The sequence below is a fragment of the Aedes aegypti genome, unplaced genomic scaffold (genome assembly GCF_002204515.2).
Source record: "Aedes aegypti strain LVP_AGWG unplaced genomic scaffold, AaegL5.0 Primary Assembly AGWG_AaegL5_hic_scaff_476_PBJ_arrow, whole genome shotgun sequence".
In the NCBI taxonomy this organism is placed as follows: Eukaryota; Metazoa; Arthropoda; class Insecta; order Diptera; family Culicidae; genus Aedes; species Aedes aegypti.
In genome coordinates, this window is record NW_018736147.1 from 25,845 (window position 1) to 47,201 (window position 21,357).

The 21,357-nt window shown below is 39.4% G+C and overlaps 2 long non-coding RNA genes across 2 annotated transcripts; both read left to right on the forward strand.

Annotated features, from left to right (window-relative positions):
• Window positions 1-1,280: 1,280 nt before the first annotated feature.
• On the forward strand, window positions 1,281-2,699 carry LOC5567504. The gene is made up of 2 exons (XR_002503107.1): window positions 1,281-1,843; window positions 1,897-2,699. It is a non-coding gene; the product is annotated as an uncharacterized LOC5567504 (long non-coding RNA).
• A 6,090-nt stretch (window positions 2,700-8,789) lies between these two features.
• Window positions 8,790-10,262, forward strand: LOC110681151. Its single transcript, XR_002503106.1, has 2 exons — window positions 8,790-9,406; window positions 9,460-10,262. It is a non-coding gene; the product is annotated as an uncharacterized LOC110681151 (long non-coding RNA).
• Window positions 10,263-21,357: the final 11,095 nt, after the last annotated feature.

Genomic DNA, 21,357 nt, shown 5'->3' on the forward strand with positions numbered 1-21,357 from the left:
GCGCATATAGGGTAATCATTTGATGCATGTCAGTTTTATATACGCATATAATACTATTATAATGCCACAAAAGGCGAAATAGCGTGCCATTATAGTGCCAAGATATAACCGTGCTTCTCTGCACCACTAATGCTGATATAAGACCACGTGAGAAACGTCAGTTGTTTTCGCCAGGTTTTTAGGGCGAATATTTTGTGCTTTTGCGTACGCAGCCAAAGAGCTTTCGCGTATGCGGCCAAGCAACTGGTACACGAGGTAAATAAATAAATGAATGAAAACGGAAACCTCTAATAGTATGCAAAAAATGTAATAAAATGATACAGATAGTACTTCTCCGTATCAGACATATTCATTTTGGTAGTTTTCATCCTTCTGAGGACTTGCAATTGCCACATTTTGATCCTCGTTTTATGATGATGAAATTCCTCATTTTGCGTCTCGAACCTGCGACACCCGTATTGTTGAGTTGTTGTCCTGCTATTTTGCTCCTACGGCCACGTAAGATGAATAGTATTGGAAAAAAAAGTGACCAATTTAAACCATCACTTTTCCCCGTCATAAAACCTGCAATTGTAGTAGTGAGAAGATTTATGTTTGACTCCCTCTTACCATTACATGCAAACACAAAGCACGTGGTATGTCTGTCAAAACACTGGATGGCATTTAAAAATGCCCTGTATTCGAATATAAAGCTAATATAGTGCTTATTTAATGCCTGTATGCATCAGGTTTAGAAGCATTAATGATGCTGTTTCTATGCAGCGGAAGTGCTGTTATAAGGTGTGTAAGCATTTGTGGTGCTATTATAATGCATGTACGCATCTATGATGCTGATTAAGTGCTTATTATTAGTGCTTATGGTTACTTGGGCAATTAAATGCTTTTAACACAAATCAAAAGCATGATTACTGCATTCAGATGAAAATATTAATTTAGAAAATTTTCAAAAGTCTATCCTGCAATTTCCAAGCTGTTCATTAGTAAATGACCAACTAACTATGCTACGAATTGTAATATTAAAACAATTAATTCCTTAGACACCAAAAATATGGAATAGATTCAGCGGGTAAAACTTTTCTTTGGAAATCATCCAAGAATTTCTCCACAAATTTCTTCAGGAATACTTTCAGTTAATGTTCTCAGGAATTTCAGACTGAGACCACTTGAGGAATCCTTTGTCGGCTGGTTTTCGGGAGGGCCGCTCCGACAACGAACCAGATATTACCAGATACATCTTGCAAATAATCTTAGATAAATTCTTGGAGTATAACTAGTGTAACCTTGGGTTCCATTGATGACGTGCTGGCTCCACCATCATTCAAAATCCTTCCTCTTTCCAATAAGAACCCTTCAATAATTGGATGTATTGACACTTGCGAGAATTTGGCTGTCGAGCAAGTGGCTTGCACCACTTTCGCAACTACCCAGTGGGCTTGAGGGATTATTTCAGCAGTGTGAACGGGGGCAAAATATCGCACCGCCCTACTTAGTCCGTCACCACTGACAGTTGTTGTCGGTGTAAAAAAATATGCCAACTACAGCATAAGCATACCTGTGAAATGCCAAGAGCAACAAAAGGGGTAAAAATATAAAAACCATATGTTTCCACAAGATAGCTCTCTTTTGCTGACTGATCCTCAACCGGAGTGCAGTGCGCGCGTGATTAATTAGTATTACCGTATAGTGAGGTTAAACAATAACACCTCGTGGTGAAGTCCACTATCATTTTAGTGTTGTTTCTTTTGTGAATCGTAGAGGTTAAAAGTTCAATTACCTACGGTTACCGTAATTTCGATACTCAAATACGCTTTGTATAATTGTGAAATATTGTATTAAGGAAAAGGTGAGGAAATTATATTGGTAAGAGACGTCACAGGGGTTTAATGTGGTGGTTAGGTCCCAGATAGGACCTTTTTCTTTTGGTGTTTTTTCCCAGTGTTGAGCAGCTCATCAGAGGTTCTCCAAGTGAAGGAAGCACATGTAGAATTGGATCCATCTTATGGTGCGAAGCCATCCCGCTGCCGATTGGAAGGCCCGCGGCCGCCATTGCTCCATCTACACCGGCGAAACCGTTCATAGAGTCTGCCACGCGGTGGAAGAATCTCCATTGTGGATTTGGAATCTTTTGTTTGGCATACGTCGGCATTCAACGATTGTGCTTTTGTTCGTCAGCCGCCGACATCCAATCCTCACCTTAGTTCGGCACCTCAATCACGCTTCTCTCCGGCCTCTGGCTGGCACCGCTCCATTACCTCTGGACGTCTCTCGACTGGCATCATCATCATCACCTCTGTTCGGCTTCCCGCCGACATCCCACCATCTCTTCTGTCTGGCAGTCCGCTGATACTACAACCGGCTAGTGGCTGGCAATTGACCATCGCCTCCGTTCGGCCTCCGCCGACTCTACAACACCACTTCAGTTCAGCCAAGCCGGCAATACATCAACACTACTGTCCAGCATCCGCTGGCATCCAAGCATCGCTTCAGTTCGGCTCCAAGCCGACATCCGACCAAGCCTTCGACCCGTTTCCCTACTGGCATTTAACCATCAAGTGCCAATGGGAGGCACTATAACAGCAGGATAGATGCCAAAGCCACCCCAGGACCGGTCCGCCTGCCAACGCTACCACCCACCCAGCATGCATGCAAGTATGAACCCTAAACTGTGACGTCATTAGAATAAATACCTGTAAAATGAATATTAGGCAGTGATAGCTCCTTATTTAAAAAAGCGCAGCCCTGATTTGGTAGTGTTTTTCACCACTCTTTTGATTTGTCCGCTTTGTTCGGGTTCAAAAAGGGACCTTCAAGCCTCGCCGCTTTTGGATCTGTGAGAGCTTGTTTGATCACCCCTGGCATATCGTTGGCACACTTTCTTCTCACACGTACAACAACTGTTAGAAGGTTTTGCATCCAGTCGTTCCTGCGAAAAGTAAACCTCTATCCACTGACGTAGGTTCATTTGCGAAAGGTAAGCCAAATAAGCGACCCTGCGATACTAATTATCCATCCTATGAGCTAGCAAGTTACAATTGGCGCCCAACAAAAACATTTTTTTCAAAATTGGTTTTCCTTCCCACCCCAATAGGGGCAGTGAAAACAGCATAACTGTTTCAAGATTTGTTTTCGTCCTCCAAACGAAAAAGTCTACTGAATTTGAGAACTGTTAAATTTCAAACGTAGAAAATGGATGTTGAATTCGAGCTTCTATATAGTGGCCTAGCCGTTCACCACCTCGAACGAGAGGAGATCGAGTACGAGTTGAAAATTCGCGGACTTCCGTTCACGAATACGGAAACGCGTGCAGCGTTAATGAGACGTCTCAAAGAAAAGTTAAAAACGGAAAAAGATCGCGCGAATATCGATATGGAATTTGAACGCTTAGAGACTACTGTAGATGAGGAGATCAGAATAATCGACGCGAGAGTGAAAGAAATCAAAGATTTCCTAACTAATAAGGTTCGTTTTGAAGGTATTCGAGAGAGCCTCAAAACGCGTTTAGCACACTACTTTGCACGCGCTAAACGATTATCCGAGAATAACGAGAAAGAAGATGATTACGCGGATATAGATAGCTTGATTTCGACTATTCGCGGCGCGTTTAATGCACATTTTCGTTGTTTTCGGGTCAACGAGATGTCATGGAACAGTTGAATCAATCGTTCGCTAAAATGCTATCGATGAATAGAAACGAGCCGGAAAATAACAAGAATAACGATAAAGACTCAGTAGAAGAACGACCGGAGAGTTCACGAAGACGTAATTTGCAGTCAATCGACAATCCGGTTAGTAACCAACTCTTAGCAACAAATTTACTCCCAATTATGATGCCTCCTTGGATGTTCGGGAACCCACAAATATGGGCAGCCCAACAGATGATGCGAGCTGATTCCCTAGATAGTTTTTCAAATTACGCGATTTCTCAGAAAGTTTCGGGACAGGATGAAGGACAACGTAAGAAGTCAGAAAAATCGTCGCGTCGTTCTAAACAGAAAATTCAAATTTCGAGTTCGGAAAAGGATACATCTAGTACGGAAAGCGGTTGGTCTTCAGAAGAAGCACGTCAACCATCGCGTTTGAAAAAGCGTGGCTATAAAACGGGAAAACGTAGGCCAGTATCGGACTGGAAATTAAAGTATGATGGGACAGATAACGGGCAAACTTTGATGAAATTCTTGAAGGAAGTCGAATTTTACGCGAAGTCCGAGAATATGTCGCCAAAAGAATTGTTTAGATCGGCTATTCATTTATTCAATGGCGCCGCGAAAACGTGGTACATGACCGGTTTCGAGAACGAAGATTTCACCACATGGGATGAGCTGAAAGAAGAACTCAAAACGCGAGTTTTTAAGCCCCGACCACGATCATACAAGCGAAATACGGGCAATTGCAAGGAAACAAGGCCCACGCGAATCGTTCCAAGACTATTTTTTGGAATTGCAGAAGATTTTCAATTCATTAACAAAACCCATGACCGAGCGTCGTAAGTTTGAGATTGTATTTCGGAATATGCGTTCGGACTACAAAGGACACGCGGTGTCGTCTGAGATTGACAATCTTGCCGATCTCAAGAAATTCGGAAGACGATTAGACGCGACTTACTGGTATAAGTATAATACCACAACGAACGATTCGAACGCGCGAGGTAAAAATAGTCAGGTTAACGAAGTACATTCGGGTACGAAACCGAAAGGAAAATCGAAGACAGACGAAAAACAGAAATCGCGTACTTTTAGAAACTCTGCTCTAGATCGTCGGGGATCAGAAGAGGAAATTGATGCGTCGCGTAGGAAGTCAAATAGTCCGTCCCGAACAAAGGAAACTAAAGATGGGTTACAAATTATTCTGGACAAATACCAGCCACCCAAACTGGGCGACTGTTTCAATTGTCGTCTCACAGGTCACCACGCACGTGATTGCGAGAGACCTAAGCACAAATACTGTGTAAGGTGCGGATTCCTCAATGTGGACACAAACATGTGTCCATGGTGTGCAAAAAACGGGCCCAAAACTGTCCCCGAGGGCAGACAGTTGGTCAGAAATTAGAGTCCCTAACCCCAAATTCCAATGTTAAAGGTGCTTTGCAAAGCCTTGGTTTTGACAAAGTCACTGATCCCGAATATGTCCATACTCATCAGTTCCTGGTAAATGAAGCAATTATCAACATAGCAAAAGACGATAGACCACACGTCAAAATAACTGTATTTGAAATCCCAATGATAGGTTTATTAGACAGTGGGGCTCATGTGAGTATTCTGGGTTTTGGAGCCATGAACCTAATTAGCAGATGTGGACTAGAAGTTTTTCCCTCCGATGTGAATCTGTATACCGCAAATGGAGAAAAACTAACCGTCTCGGGAGTGGTCTATCTACCTGTGACTTTTAACGGTTCTACCAAAATGATAGATACCCTAATAGTGCCATCCTTGAAGAGAAAAATTCTCCTAGGAATGAACTTTTGGAGAGCCTTCGAGATCCGACCTACAGTTGGCCAATCGATGGTCGAGGAGGTGGATTATAGCGAAGACTCAGCACAGAATCTTAAATCAGAGTCACATACAATAGAATTGTCTGTAGATCAAGTAACAAGACTCGAGGAGATTAAAAATCAATTCAAAGTAGCCATCGAAGGAACACTCGATACTACAAACTGGATTAGTCACCGCATTGAATTGACGGATGAAGCTAAAAAGCTCCCTCCGGCTAGAATTAATCCATTTCCAACTTCGCCTAAGAAGCAGGAACAGATTAACGCTGAATTAAATAAAATGCTTGAATGCAAGATTATAGAAAAGTCCTACAGTGACTGGGCTTTGCGTTTAGTCCCTGTTGACAAACCGGACGGTACAGTGCGCCTGTGTCTAGATGCACGAAAACTTAATGAGAGAACGATCAGGGATTCCTACCCCCTCCCACACGCAGATCGTATATTGAGCAGACTAGGGCAGGCTAACTATATTACAACATTGGATCTTTCAAAAGCATTCTTACAAGTCCCCTTACACCCTAGATCAAGGAAATACACGGCCTTTTCTGTATTGGGACGGGGATTGTTCCAATTCACTCGGATGCCCTTTGGTCTGATTAACAGTCCAGCCACCCTGTCGAGGCTGATGGACCGAGTATTGGGTGGAGGTGAAATGGAACCGAACGTTTTCGTGTATCTGGACGACATTATTGTCGTCAGCGATACGTTTGAGGAACACATGAACATACTACAAGAAGTGGCATCACGGCTTACGGCCGCCAACTTATCAATCAACTTAGACAAATCGCGCTTTTGCGTATCTGAGGTAACCTATTTAGGATACATCTTAGGTCGAGAAGGCCTAAGACCAAACCCCGATCGAGTGGCAGCAATTGTCAATTACGAAAGACCTACAACCTTAAGAGCTTTGAGAAGATTTTTGGGAATGTGTAACTATTATAGGAGGTTCTTGGCCAACTATAGTAGTTACACACAACCATTGACGGATCTTCTCAAAAATAAGCCAAAAACCGTCTCGTGGAACGATAAGGCTGAAGCATCGTTCAACAAGATTAAAGAAATGTTGATAAGCGCTCCGATTTTAACCAACCCAGATTTTTCACGTCCTTTCGTCATTCATTGCGATGCCAGCGACTCTGCCATAGCCGGAGTACTGACCCAGTCACATAACGGCATGGAAAAACCTATTGCGTATTATTCTCAAAAGCTGTCCTCCACACAGCAACGGTATTTTGCAACAGAAAAGGAAGGCCTAGCGGTTCTCAATTCTATTGACAAATTTCGGTGTTATGTGGAGGGTAGCAAATTCACGGTTTACACCGATGCGTCGGCGTTGACCTATATAATGAGGAGTAGTTGGCGAACATCGTCACGTCTGTGTCGGTGGAGCATCGAGCTCCAAAAATACGACATGATCGTGTTACACCGAAAAGGGGTCGATAATGTGGTCGCGGACGCCTTATCCAGGTCTGTAGAGGAACTACAGGCTTTCCAAGAGGATAGAGGTTGGTACGCGGACATGGTCCGAAAGGTCAAGAACGACCCCGAGAAATATAAAGACTTCAGGATAGACCACGGCGTTTTGAAAAAACTAGTGTCTACTCAAGAAGATCTGCTCGATTATCGTTTCTCGTGGAAAACATGTATTCCTGAAACGAAAAGAGAAAGTATTCTCGTGGAGGAACACGATGATAAACTTCATCTGGGAACAGAAAAGACGTTAGCTTTGATCAAAAAGAAGTATTTCTGGCCAAAAATGCATGAATATGTTCGCGACTACGTGAAGAGATGTTCTTTGTGTAGACAAAACAAGCCCGCTAATCGGTCACAAATACCGGAACCGGGTCAACAAAGACTTACTTGTAAACCATTTCAAATAATAGCTTTGGACTTCATACAGTCTCTTCCGCGTAGCAAAAACGGTAACGTTCACTTGCTGGTCATCATGGATCTGTTTTCCAAGTGGTGTATACTTACGCCTATACGAAAAATCGCGGCTCCGTTAGTGGTCAAGATTCTGGAGGAATCATGGTTCCGGAGGTATTCGGTACCGGAAATTATAATAACCGATAATGCTTCGACATTTCTTTCAACAGAATTTAAAGATTTTCTGTTGAAATACAAAATACAGCACTGGAAAAACTCTAGGCATCATAGCCAGTCAAATCCCGTAGAACGGTTAAACCGTACAATAAATGCGTGTATGAGAATGTATGTCAGGGAAAACCAGAAACTCTGGGACACTAGAGTGTCCGAGATTGAATATTGCTTAAATACTACCCCCCATACATGTACTGGTTTTTCCCCGTACAAGGTACTTTTCGGACATGAAATAATAACCACTGGAGAGGAGCATAGAATGGACAGGGAGACAGACGAAATGTCCGACGAGGAAAGGGTACAGAGGAAGAGGGAAATAGATGAAAAGATCTGCTCGATAGTGTCAAACAATTTAAAGAAAGCACACGATAAAAATATTAAAACTTATAACCTAAGAGCCAAGCAGTTTGCTCCGGTCTATTCTGTGGGCCAGAGGGTTTACCGACGAAATTTCCGTCAGTCATCTGCAGCCGATGCTTATAATTCCAAGCTCGATGCTTTATATGTGCCTTGCACTGTCCTAGCAAGGGTGGGAACCAGCTCGTATGAATTGGCCGACGAGTCTGGTAAGCCAGTCGGAATATTTTCGGTTTGCGACCTGAAACCGGAATCCTAAAATAGATAGTAAACTTCATGGAGATCTTCAAATCAGTCGTTGTACGTGATTAGATACTCACCATTCACAAAGTCGTCCGGACGCAATGAATGAATTTGCAACTGAAAGTAGTAGCGGAAAGTCAAGGTCAGCAGTTTTGTTTACAAGTTCACACAGCACAGCATACCAGGTAAACCACCCATAATTGCCTTCAGCAAACGAATCCTCCATCAGCTGATGTCCCGAACGTTCAATGGCAACAGTACCGGTTAATGTTTTTTTTTATCGCTGATTAGTGCGCACGGAAGTTAAGTCCTTCGCTGATCGCAATTTTGGGGAAGTATACCGCCGGAAAACTCGCGAATTTCGTTCAAAACCCGCGTCAAAGACTGACGAACCGCATGCACCGTCGGTAGTTTTCGCGTCGAGTAGTAAACAAACGATTTGACAATTTGACAGTTCTCAATACCCAGTGGTGTTGGTCATTATAGATTGAATATTTTCTCTTCCTCATGAGAATGAAGAAGGCGTAAGTTTTGAAAATGACCTAGATTGGATTTAGAAATCTATCGTTGATCATATGAAATTTTGATTAACAGCTTAGATTGTAAGGGTACAACAAGATCTTCTTTTCCGAAGGGTACGATGGGGTAGTGTAACCTTGGGTTCCATTGATGACGTGCTGGCTCCACCATCATTCAAAATCCTTCCTCTTTCCAATAAGAACCCTTCAATAATTGGATGTATTGACACTTGCGAGAATTTGGCTGTCGAGCAAGTGGCTTGCACCACTTTCGCAACTACCCAGTGGGCTTGAGGGATTATTTCAGCAGTGTGAACGGGGGCAAAATATCGCACCGCCCTACTTAGTCCGTCACCACTGACAGTTGTTGTCGGTGTAAAAAAATATGCCAACTACAGCATAAGCATACCTGTGAAATGCCAAGAGCAACAAAAGGGGTAAAAATATAAAAACCATATGTTTCCACAAGATAGCTCTCTTTTGCTGACTGATCCTCAACCGGAGTGCAGTGCGCGCGTGATTAATTAGTATTACCGTATAGTGAGGTTAAACAATAACACCTCGTGGTGAAGTCCACTATCATTTTAGTGTTGTTTCTTTTGTGAATCGTAGAGGTTAAAAGTTCAATTACCTACGGTTACCGTAATTTCGATACTCAAATACGCTTTGTATAATTGTGAAATATTGTATTAAGGAAAAGGTGAGGAAATTATATTGGTAAGAGACGTCACAGGGGTTTAATGTGGTGGTTAGGTCCCAGATAGGACCTTTTTCTTTTGGTGTTTTTTCCCAGTGTTGAGCAGCTCATCAGAGGTTCTCCAAGTGAAGGAAGCACATGTAGAATTGGATCCATCTTATGGTGCGAAGCCATCCCGCTGCCGATTGGAAGGCCCGCGGCCGCCATTGCTCCATCTACACCGGCGAAACCGTTCATAGAGTCTGCCACGCGGTGGAAGAATCTCCATTGTGGATTTGGAATCTTTTGTTTGGCATACGTCGGCATTCAACGATTGTGCTTTTGTTCGTCAGCCGCCGACATCCAATCCTCACCTTAGTTCGGCACCTCAATCACGCTTCTCTCCGGCCTCTGGCTGGCACCGCTCCATTACCTCTGGACGTCTCTCGACTGGCATCATCATCATCACCTCTGTTCGGCTTCCCGCCGACATCCCACCATCTCTTCTGTCTGGCAGTCCGCTGATACTACAACCGGCTAGTGGCTGGCAATTGACCATCGCCTCCGTTCGGCCTCCGCCGACTCTACAACACCACTTCAGTTCAGCCAAGCCGGCAATACATCAACACTACTGTCCAGCATCCGCTGGCATCCAAGCATCGCTTCAGTTCGGCTCCAAGCCGACATCCGACCAAGCCTTCGACCCGTTTCCCTACTGGCATTTAACCATCAAGTGCCAATGGGAGGCACTATAACAGCAGGATAGATGCCAAAGCCACCCCAGGACCGGTCCGCCTGCCAACGCTACCACCCACCCAGCATGCATGCAAGTATGAACCCTAAACTGTGACGTCATTAGAATAAATACCTGTAAAATGAATATTAGGCAGTGATAGCTCCTTATTTAAAAAAGCGCAGCCCTGATTTGGTAGTGTTTTTCACCACTCTTTTGATTTGTCCGCTTTGTTCGGGTTCAAAAAGGGACCTTCAAGCCTCGCCGCTTTTGGATCTGTGAGAGCTTGTTTGATCACCCCTGGCATATCGTTGGCACACTTTCTTCTCACACGTACAACAACTGTTAGAAGGTTTTGCATCCAGTCGTTCCTGCGAAAAGTAAACCTCTATCCACTGACGTAGGTTCATTTGCGAAAGGTAAGCCAAATAAGCGACCCTGCGATACTAATTATCCATCCTATGAGCTAGCAAGTTACACTAGCAGACTCACCATCTGTTTATTCAATTGTTTGGATTGGAGACGAGGTGTCAATGTCGTTTGTAAATTTAGATGGAAGCAAGGAGACGCGCTTTGGAATTCATTGTTCAACATTCCACTCCAGGTTAATATTGAGAGATCAGGCGTGCAAAGAAATGACACTATCATGACACGGTCACATCTTATTCTTCTTCTTGACATTACGTCCTCACTGGGACAGAGCCTGATTCTCAGCTTAGTGTTCTTATGAACACTTCCACAGTAGTTAACTGAGAGCTTTCTTTGCCAAAGTTGCCATTTTCGCATTCGTATATCGTGTAGCAGGTACGATGATACTTTATGTCCAGAGAAGTCAAGGAAATTTCCATTACGAAAAGATCCTGGACCAACCGGGAATCTAACTGAGACATCTTCAGCATGGCTTTACTTTGTAGCCGCGGACTCTAACCACTCGGCTAAGGAAGGCCCACGGTCACATATGGTCCTTGGTCTTGCGGATGATATCGGAGGTTTTTGGGGCTCTGAAGAATCTGAATGTCTCCAAGAATTCGTTGAGGAATATCTGCAAAACTTCCTCCAGCAATATTTTTAGGGATTACCCCTGATACTCCTTCAAGAATTATTTTATTAATTTCTCCAGAATTTTCTCCAGAAATTATTTGTAAATTCTAGCAAATTTTTTTCAGGGATTTCCTATGAGATACATCAAAGGATTCCTCTAGGAACTCCTCTTAAATTTCTTCGGGAATTTCGCGGATTTCTCCTAGCACTCCTTCTCTTGGGAATTCCACTAGGGTTTTGTTCAGAATTTCCTCGAAAGATTTTTACAGGAATTCTTCCAAAGATTCTATTCTATTTTTCTCTTTGAATGCCTCCAGAAATATTTACAAGGATTTCTCGTGAAATACTTCCAGAGAATTCCTTATATTACATTCCTTCAGCATTTTCTCCAGAAATACCACCAGAAATACCTACAAGAGTTTCTTAAAGGATTCCTCTAAAAATACGTCCAAGGTTTCCTCCACGAACTACACAAGAAATAACTTTAAAAATTCTACTAAGAATAGTTTCAGGGATTCTTTGGGATTAACTTCATGGTTTCTTCCGGGAATATCTCCAGGTAGAGGAATATCTTTCAGGACTCGTCCATAAATTACTGCTTAGATTCCGCTAGCAATAGCTCCTAAGATTCCTTCTGAAATTTCACCATGGATTCCTCCTGGATAAACTTCAGGATATTTTCATCAATTTCTCCGGGGTTTTGTATAGGAGCTGTCTAGTAACCTCCACTAACTCCTTCAGTGATTCTTTCTGTGATTCCTGCAGAAATTCTTCAAGAAATACTTTATTGTTTTCCTCCAGGAATATCTCCGATGAATTATTAGGAATACCGTCAGGGTTTTCTCTGGCAATCAAAAATATATCCATTGATTTTTTTCAAGAGTACCACTAGGGTTTTCTCTAGGAATACCTCCAAGGATTCCGTCAGTTATAACCTCATGAATCCCTACTGGAAAACGTTCAAAGATTTCTTCAGAAATATCTCTAAGGATACCTCCATGAATATCTCAAAAGATTGCTCCAAGTAAATTATGAAGATTTCCTTCAGGGACTCTTTCTGGAATTCTCTTTAAACTTTTCTTCGGTGACTCCTGCAGGCATTGCTCTAAGGCTGGGGTTTTCAGTCATTTAGATTCGCGGAGCACTTTTTAAAATTATTTTTTTGCGTGGAGCAAGTAATTCCTACTAAAGCGTGAAGTGAGATTTACATTCAAAGACAAAGTGCTTAGCAAATGCTTTTTCAGGGTGTCCATCCATCCGGGAAATCCGGGAAAAGCGGGAAAAACCCGGGAATCACAAATAACCGGGAAAAATACGGGAAATACCCGGGAAATTGTACAACACACTGGGAAAATCACTAGAATATTTTGTCAAGAGATGCACGACTGAGTTGCCCGAGAGACAGTTAACGGATTCTTGTATAACATTAGCCCAAAAAACGTTAATTCCAAGGAGAGATCTTCGGTCTTTTTTAACATTTGCTATCGTTTCCATATGAAATGCCTTACAAATTTCTGGCTGAAGATATCCAGCTATAATTGCTTTTCGACAGATACCTGGAGCAACTGATTCGAATTCTTGAAGAAGTCTTGTTTGGATTACTAACTTGACTAATTCATGATCCGTGATCTATGATAAAGCCCTTTGGGGCTCCCTTATCAGATTTTGTATGGATTTCTGCTAATTTACAGCGATTTCTTCCTGAAACTCTGAACGTTTTGCTTATGAGATTCTTAATGAGTTCATGAGGAACATTTTAATGGATGAATAAATGGCATTGTCCTCTAGGTATACTTGGGCAGATTTTTGTTTATTTCTTGACAAAACATTTGATCGATTGCTATGAAGATGATTGTTTATGTTATGTTATTATTTTTTGCAACCAAGCAATCAAATGTATTTAGCGAATTATCGTTTCTGCGAGAATCGCAGTAGATTAAGAATTTCTTAAGGAACCAGCTATGAACCATGTCGTCTGACGCATAATTTTAAAGGCGTTCTTAGTAGATGTTTTGTTGGTGATTAGTTGGTTTGTGGAACAATGATCTGAATTTAGTTATACAGAGCAGATTTTTATCTTCCAATTTCCTAGGAATTCTAATAGTGCATTTTCCATACTTTGCCCCTCTCGATTAAAAGCAAAGTTTTTCGAAAATTAAATACATTTTTTAAACAATATATTTTCATTGATATATCTGAAAAAACTGGTCTGAGGATAACTTCAGCTAATTTTAAGTGCGGACAATTGTCTACATAATTTTGATTATGAATTTATTTTGATCTATTTTTTATATATACAATTTGGTGGACTGATACTTCTAAACTTTTCGCACTAACAACGACGTTATTGTTCAATCATACCATTTAATACCATTCAATGGCATCACGACTGTAATGGTAGCTGACTAAGCCGCTTCAGAAATTTACAAAACCTTTGAGCGATGGAATGAATGGAAAAATTCTATTCTGAAGGCAATTTCCATTGTAAATTAGTTCATTTTGCTGCTCCAAATCATCTACTTGCAAGTGAATTTACTTTCAAAATCCTATTTAAAATTATCAGGTGCATCCAACCTACCTTTTGCATGGTAAATTTATTCAGTCGGAAAATTCAAGAATTTTTTCAATCATTTCTCCCGATTACATTTGTGTTTCGGCTTAATTCTCTCACGTCTTTCGATGGAACTTTTTTTTACCACTGATTAAACAACTCTTCCGGTTCAAAAGGTTTTAATAAGCTTCTCGCTATGACAACTATAAGCAACACTTCATACCTGTTTGTCTAAAACTCTTTCAAAGTTCAAACCCGTTAAACAATATTTATAAAATTTCTTCCTTTTTTTTTGTTTTAAATTATACTGCCCATAACTGCATATTTGTAACATTTGACAAAAGCAGGCATTGACTAAATGAAATACCAAGTTTGCATTTTATGGCAGTATGGGAGGAAACTAATATTTTTAAAAATTACAAAGAACTCAAAAGTGCTTATTTGTGGCTGTACAACTGGGTGAATAGTCAGAAAATAATTATGATGGAAATTTAATTGCTAATACATTATGAGGCTCAAGGATAATCTCAATGTGACTGTTATGCGGTTATAATTACCAATCTGACAAAAAAAACTTGGTATTTTTTAGAATTCTCTAGAACAATCTCACAGATTTCAGTAAGTTGATCGAAAGTATTTATCATTTGATGGCTCTCCCCGGTACTAAATCAAAATTGTCAAAAATGTCGAATGTGACAAATGTGCAGTTATGGGTAGTATATATCAAATAATAAGTCGAATGATAACATTTGCATTTTTTTCGTTTTGTCATACAAAGTGGTCAAATTGAATGGAGTGGGTCTAAGCACCGTTTTGTCTCAAATTCCGAACATGACTCTTATTCCGAACAACGGCGATTTTAAAGGTAAGAATAAATATTTTCAAAGTTTTTATATGTAGATGACTTGAATCATGGAAGAATTCATCATTCTGTATAGAAATTTCAGCGATTTTCTTCAAAAATCGCTCTCAAAAGTCGAGTGCTCGGAACATGAATCATGATCGGAATTTGAGAACGGAACTTAGTGTGATAAAACGAAAAAGTTGCAAATGTTTTAATTATCATTTGACGTACAAAAGCAAGCAGCTGGAGAATTTATTTAAATCTTCTAAGTGTTAGTGATTGGATTCAAATATCCCTCTATTCTGTTTAATTCAATATTTATGGATTTGCAATTGCATAGCTAATGTTTTCCAATATTTGAAACTATAGCATAAAAATGAAATGCTGTTTTGACATTATCAAACTGCATAGAATCGAGCGGTTTAGTGAAATACCTATAAATAAATGGAAAACTAGATTCGGTTTTTCATTTACTGCATAAAATAATCTTATAATATTTATAAAAAAAGATTATGTATTCGAAGACCTGCTTCAAAATCCATAGTTTGAAAACTAATATTTTGAAAGCCAGATAAAATATCCAAAACTTTTTGTTGAAAATGTCCAACAACATCCGGTTTAGAACTTTTAGGCATCCGGGAAAAATCCGGGAATTGGTAAACTGATTTTGAATGGACACCCTGCTTTTTGTTTTTCATACAAAATGCCATAATTTGGGGCTCTATATCTCAGCTTATGGTAGTCCGAATTGACTGAAATTTGAATAATGAACTACAAATAACCTGAAATTGTATGAATTCATTATAATGTAGTCGTTTTCAAATGAGTTTTAAAGAGTTGTTGGTATTTATACGGTTTTTAATTTATTTAATATTGCAGTGCTTTTATGGCTGTCCTTAAGCTACATGCCCGTTTCTAAAGAATTTCTGAGCTGGGAGGGGTCTCGTGGACTTTGTTCCATATAAAACATTTAAAATGTATATGCCTTTGCCCATATACGCATACAAAACAGCAACTTTGGCTGAGAAAACCTTTCAGTTAATAACTATGTAAGTGCTCATAAGTACACTAAGCTGAGCAGCTAAGTTGGGACATAACGCCAGAAAGAAAATTGAGATCACATTGTCTCCAAACCTCTTCACCTTAGTGGATTTTGGAGTAAGTTTTTGGTGTGAAACTACTTGAAATACGAAAAACGCTCTTAACAGCATTTTTGGCTTATTCAGTTTTGAAAATGTGAATTTATTTTTATTTTTCAAATTAAACATTTGGATTTGAAATTCAAATTAGTGAGAGGCTTCACCAAAGTTCTTGATAGTGAGACATACTATTAATAAAATATTGTTCTTCCCAAAAAATTTTTTGCTACGTGTCGTGTTTACACTTTCGCCCTTTCGGAGGGTTGACAATTCGGAGGTTCTACTAAAATGATGAAGGATATTTCCCTTCACGAAATTTTACAGGCTTTCCATAGTGACGACCATTAGCATCCGTAAATTGCTGCGGGAGCTGCGAATAACATGAAACTAGTGTTGTTTGAAAATTGACATATTCTCATATTTCCAGGTTTTGGTAGGTTTCCAGCAGGTATTTTGTTTTAATAATTTAATTTGTGTAGAATCATACACATTTAGTCAATTTTCAAATGATTTTGCCATCGCTAGAGTAACAGTTAACTTGATGATTAAAACTTGACTAAAGTTAGGAATTCAATTTCTAATTGTCACAGTCACAGTCACTGTTTTAAGTTCATTTAAATACATTCAATTGTTCTAATATTCCATCTATTAGAGCAAACTGCAAATATTTCAAATGTTATCGTTCAAAATTAACACTTCTCTCGGTTTTTAATTCAAATCTAAAAAAATAAGGCTCAGTAACTCAACAGAGAGAGAAAAAAAATAAGAAATTTTGAACTACAAATGTTTGGATAGTTACTGATCTGATTACTATTTGATTTAGAACATAACAAGAGGTTTTTTTTTTATATTTTATTATTCGTGTACAAGAACCGCATCAACCTGCTTGATAAAATTGTGTCGTTTTCGTTCAATCTATCATAAATTGTTTTGAAAATGAAGTAAAAATGTTGGAATTTGATGAATTATTGGATTTTTTTTTTCAAATTATTTTATTTTGTATTACAAACATTGCAAGGCTTTTTTTAAGAAAAGTGCTGATCGACAAACTGTGCCTTTTAATTGTTGTGACTGCACAAAGTACCTATTAACCTGCCAAAGTCTCAATTTCAAAAGAAACTCCTTATTTTATGCAGTTATTTTATTATTTTGCTGGATAAAACAAAAACAAAATGATATGGTTGAACCGTCTTAAGCCATCCCAATTTTTGTAAAAACATCTATTTTTTGCGTCGTTCGTCTCCCCTGAGCAATTTTCTGGATACGCCACTGCAAATTATATGAAATATTACATGTAGGTCTATTATTTGATTTTATAAAAATAGTTAACTGAGAGATTATTGATCCATTGAACATAATTTGTAAGCAACCTTATACAGAAAACCAAGCTGTAGTAGGATAGACGGTCACTAATTTTGTGAGATATTTCATCCTGCTGCTCCAACAGTTCACGCTGAGCATTAGTGCGATACCTAAGAATTCACCTCGCTCGTGCTGTGTATCACGGGCGAGGTTTACTTGGTAATGTTGTACTTTTACAACGGCGACATGGCATGACATGGCACGTCATAAATTCTACTCTCCCTTGTCCACCTCTATGTAATTAATAGACTACCTAAAACCCTTCAAAATGCATCAAAAGTTCAACGTCATAGGCGAGAAATGCATAAATTGAGTTCTCGCTACACGCGCAAGCGCACCCCCCATCTGCTCTGCACCGTAGCTCAGCTACTAGTGCGAAGAATTTAAAAGGATCAGTCTTTATGAGCACACTTTCGCTTCTGCGATGGTCGTGCGGCGACCGCACTAAATCTATTTATGAGACTGTTTGCAAACCAAACGCCGCAGCGAAGAGAAAATGGCGCATGTTGCGAAGCGATTTCATTTCCCCTTCGCTTCGGCCCGACCGACATCTGTTGTCTCCGAGCACTTCATTCACACGCGGAGGCAGCAACACACGAACGGACGAACGAATAGGGTAAACAGCCGTCAATTTTTTTGATTTTTTTGCTGTTTGAAGCACAACTTTCAACATGATATTGTGACGAATCTACAAGAGATACACTTTTGCTCTCGAAGACACTTTGGCAGCTAATAAGTTAATGCATATTTTGTAGAAGAACTTTTTTAACATTAATTACGATAATTTTAATAAAAATTCATGGAAATACGTCGAAAAATGCTGATTTTTCCGTCACTTTTTGCAAACTTTTTGTAATTTGAGCCTTTGAATCATTTTCTACAAAATTCACGTCCAAGAAACTAAGATAGATTAGATCATAAGCTTTCGATTCATGTGCTGAGATTAAATGTATGACGCATAGTTAATTAGATATGAGGTTTCAAAGATGACCAAGTTCAAAATCTTAAAATCGTTAATAACTCACTTAGCAGTGATTTGCGACCCTATGTTCCATGGGCACTTTTTCATTTCTCATGGAGACCTATCGACCCTCAAATTATTAAAAACATGGAACCAAACACCCTGTATTATGCTTGATTGTATCGAGCCATGTCTTCAAAGTTTGTACGGATAATTTGCGGACACCCTGTATGGACTTCATTGACGTACCCACAATATTTTTCTGGAGAGCGTTTTGCATTTTTTCTCTGGGAAAATTAAGGCTGATAGTATGATCGTATTAGAAATAATTACTTTAGACACTTCTAGTCAAAAAAACGAGACCATACATATATTATGGATAATAAGAGATACTTAACAGGAGGCACGAAATGAGAGTTTGATTGCTACATTGGACAGACATTTTTCTTTGTATAATTCTAAGGGCCTTTTTGGAATTTCTTATGACATTACCAGTATAACAGCTTGATTTACTATAGATCTCTTTCACGTATTACTCCGCAGATCTCTTCAGGAGTTTGTTTTGATTTTTTTCATAAAATTTCTAAATAATTATTCCAAAAAAAAAACAAATGTTATATACCTTCATTAATTCAATCTGGATTTTTTATAAGGTAACCAAATCAGGAATCATCCATCCAAAAATTATTTCTTTAATTTCGCTAGGACTTCCTCCAGCATTTCCGTTTAGATTATCTTCAAAAACTAATACAGTAATTCCTCCAATTTGCTATTTGAATAATTTTCATTGAATTCTTTATATATTTTCTAGTCATTTATCAAAATTTCAAGCAAAATTTTTAGATTGTTTTGGAAAGAAAAATCTGCGTTAAATTTTGAAAGAAAATCATGGAGTAATTTTGAGTGAGTTCTAAGTACGACTTCCTTGAATTCTTTCGAGGATCTCTGAAAGACCTCCTAAATGTTTGATGAAGTTCCTCCGAAAAAATATAAACAAATATTATCTCCAAATAATGTTCTACAAGACGTTTTGATGAAAATTATTGAAGTGTTTGGACCAAATCCCTGAACCTTGAATAAAGTTTTAAAAAATCTATGGAGATTGGGAGATTTTACAGGAAAAATAGCAAAGGAATGTTTGAACCGGAATATGTTGATGATATGCTGGAGACATTCCAAGAGAAACTTCTGAAGGAACTTTATGATGAATCCTAGAAACAAATTTATCGAAGAGTTCTTTGAAAAGTTTATAATAGACATCATCGAACAACGCCTGAAGCATTTTTTGAGCAATTACTGAAAGTAATCGAGGATAAATATTTAAAAAATCCTTATGTAAATGCCTGGAAAAGTGTAGAAACGAATAAACTTTTGTGGAATTGTTAGAGCGCTCTAAGATTTTTGGATCAAATCCTGAAGAAATTCCTCTAAGCATCTATTGAAAAATCGCAGGTAGCATCCCTGAAGAAATTTATGAAAGTATTCAAAAAGAAATCACTGGAGAAATTACTAGAAATCCTGAAGCATTCTGAATATATGAGAAAAATACCTTTAGGGGTCTATTTTGTAAATCGAGCGGTTTCATGTGACTCATCTGGAGTCATTGTCGATCAAAGTAAGCATGCATATTTCAGATGTCACCCGTCGACTCCCATAGTAAACCAGTCACATAAAGTGACAACTGTCGATAAACTCGAGTGACAGAGCCGAGCCGAGCAAAATTTTTGGTCGACAGTGACTCCAGTCGAGTCGTTTTTGGTCGACTCGACTTATAAAATAGGGCCCTTAAAGGTTGTGGAATAATAGATTTTGTAGGTTTCTCTGAAGCCTCTAGAATTTTGCACCAGATGTTTATTTATTTTGTATAATAGGCGAAAAAAACAATTTTGTATTTTTTTATGTTTTCAGCTTAGTAACTGCTCATGAACGACACCCAACTGGAACTGTACTTGCCCCTTTGCCAATTTAGGGGTCTATTTTGTAAATCGAGCAGATTCATGTGACTCGTCTGAGCTCATTGTCGATCAAAGTAAGCATGTATATTTCAGATGTCACCCGTCGACTCCCATAGTAATCCAGTCACATAGAGTGACAACTGTCGATAAATTCGAGTGACAGAGCCAAGTCGAGCGAAATTTTTGGTCGACAGTGACTCCAGTCGAGTCGTTTTTGATCGACTCGACTTATAAAATAGGGCCCTTAGCAACCTTAAGTTCTGAATCCTTGTCTAAACATGTTTTATACTGATTAATTAAAAATCGTTAAAAGGACTGACATGTTCGGCGTTTTGATAGCGGCGCAGCCGACAAAATTTATGATTGAGGAGATTTTTTGTCACAAAAACCACATATTCTACCATCTATTACTGTTTCAAAATAATTTTCCTGAGTGACGTCTAAATTCCCTGAGAATTCCAGGTTGAATAAAATTCCCTGAAAATTCCAGGTTTTTCCAGGTAGTAGACACCCTGTCCATGGACAGGACAAATGCATGAGTTCATTATCTGACGTTTGAGCGGAGCCGTCGTGGAACAAGTGAATTTGGCATCGCTAAAACGTCAACTCGTGCATATGGGACTTATGCACGGGTTCACTATTTGACGTTTTAGAAGTGCCGTGTTATTTATGTGACCATGGAGACCAGTGAATTCAGCACCACTCAAACGTCAAATTAGTAAACTCGTGCATTGGTCGATGTCCCGCATTTACAGCCTGATGACACTACATAAAGATTTAGAAAATTCATGCACCCAACTACTTGATGATATAAACGCTGTGAGGAGCGCCACGTGAGATTAGCGAAAATCAATCTCACTACTATTACCAGTCCCAGTATTGTAATAAACCACGTGGACATCTCCCCTATTCGATATTTCATATCTTTATATCGAGTTAGAGAAACATAGTAAAAGTTGGTTTTCATGGTTACCTCGATGGTCCCTTGGATATCGCAGTTGCACTGGTTTTGTGTTCTGTAACTCGACACCTCCCTATTCGATGGTCCCATCAATATTTTTATATTTTTTTTTTGTCTGTAGTCGATTTGACTAGAAATGTTAAGTCGAGCTTTGTCACCCCGAGACCGAGTTTTCTCTGGGCTTTATTCTACGAGTGATGTGAAACGAGAGCTCTCACTTCGTGCCATTTGTAGAATAAGCCCACTCATCTCACTTCACCTTTAGAATAAACCCATTTGGCCATGACACCAAGGTTTCGACAATTGTCATAAGTGGCTGGATTGCTTGAGAGTCGACGGGTAACTTCTGAACCCCCATCAATGCCAAAGGTGAACCAATCTTGCTCAGTGTCAAGGATCATTTTCTTTCATAAAAACTAACCTAGATG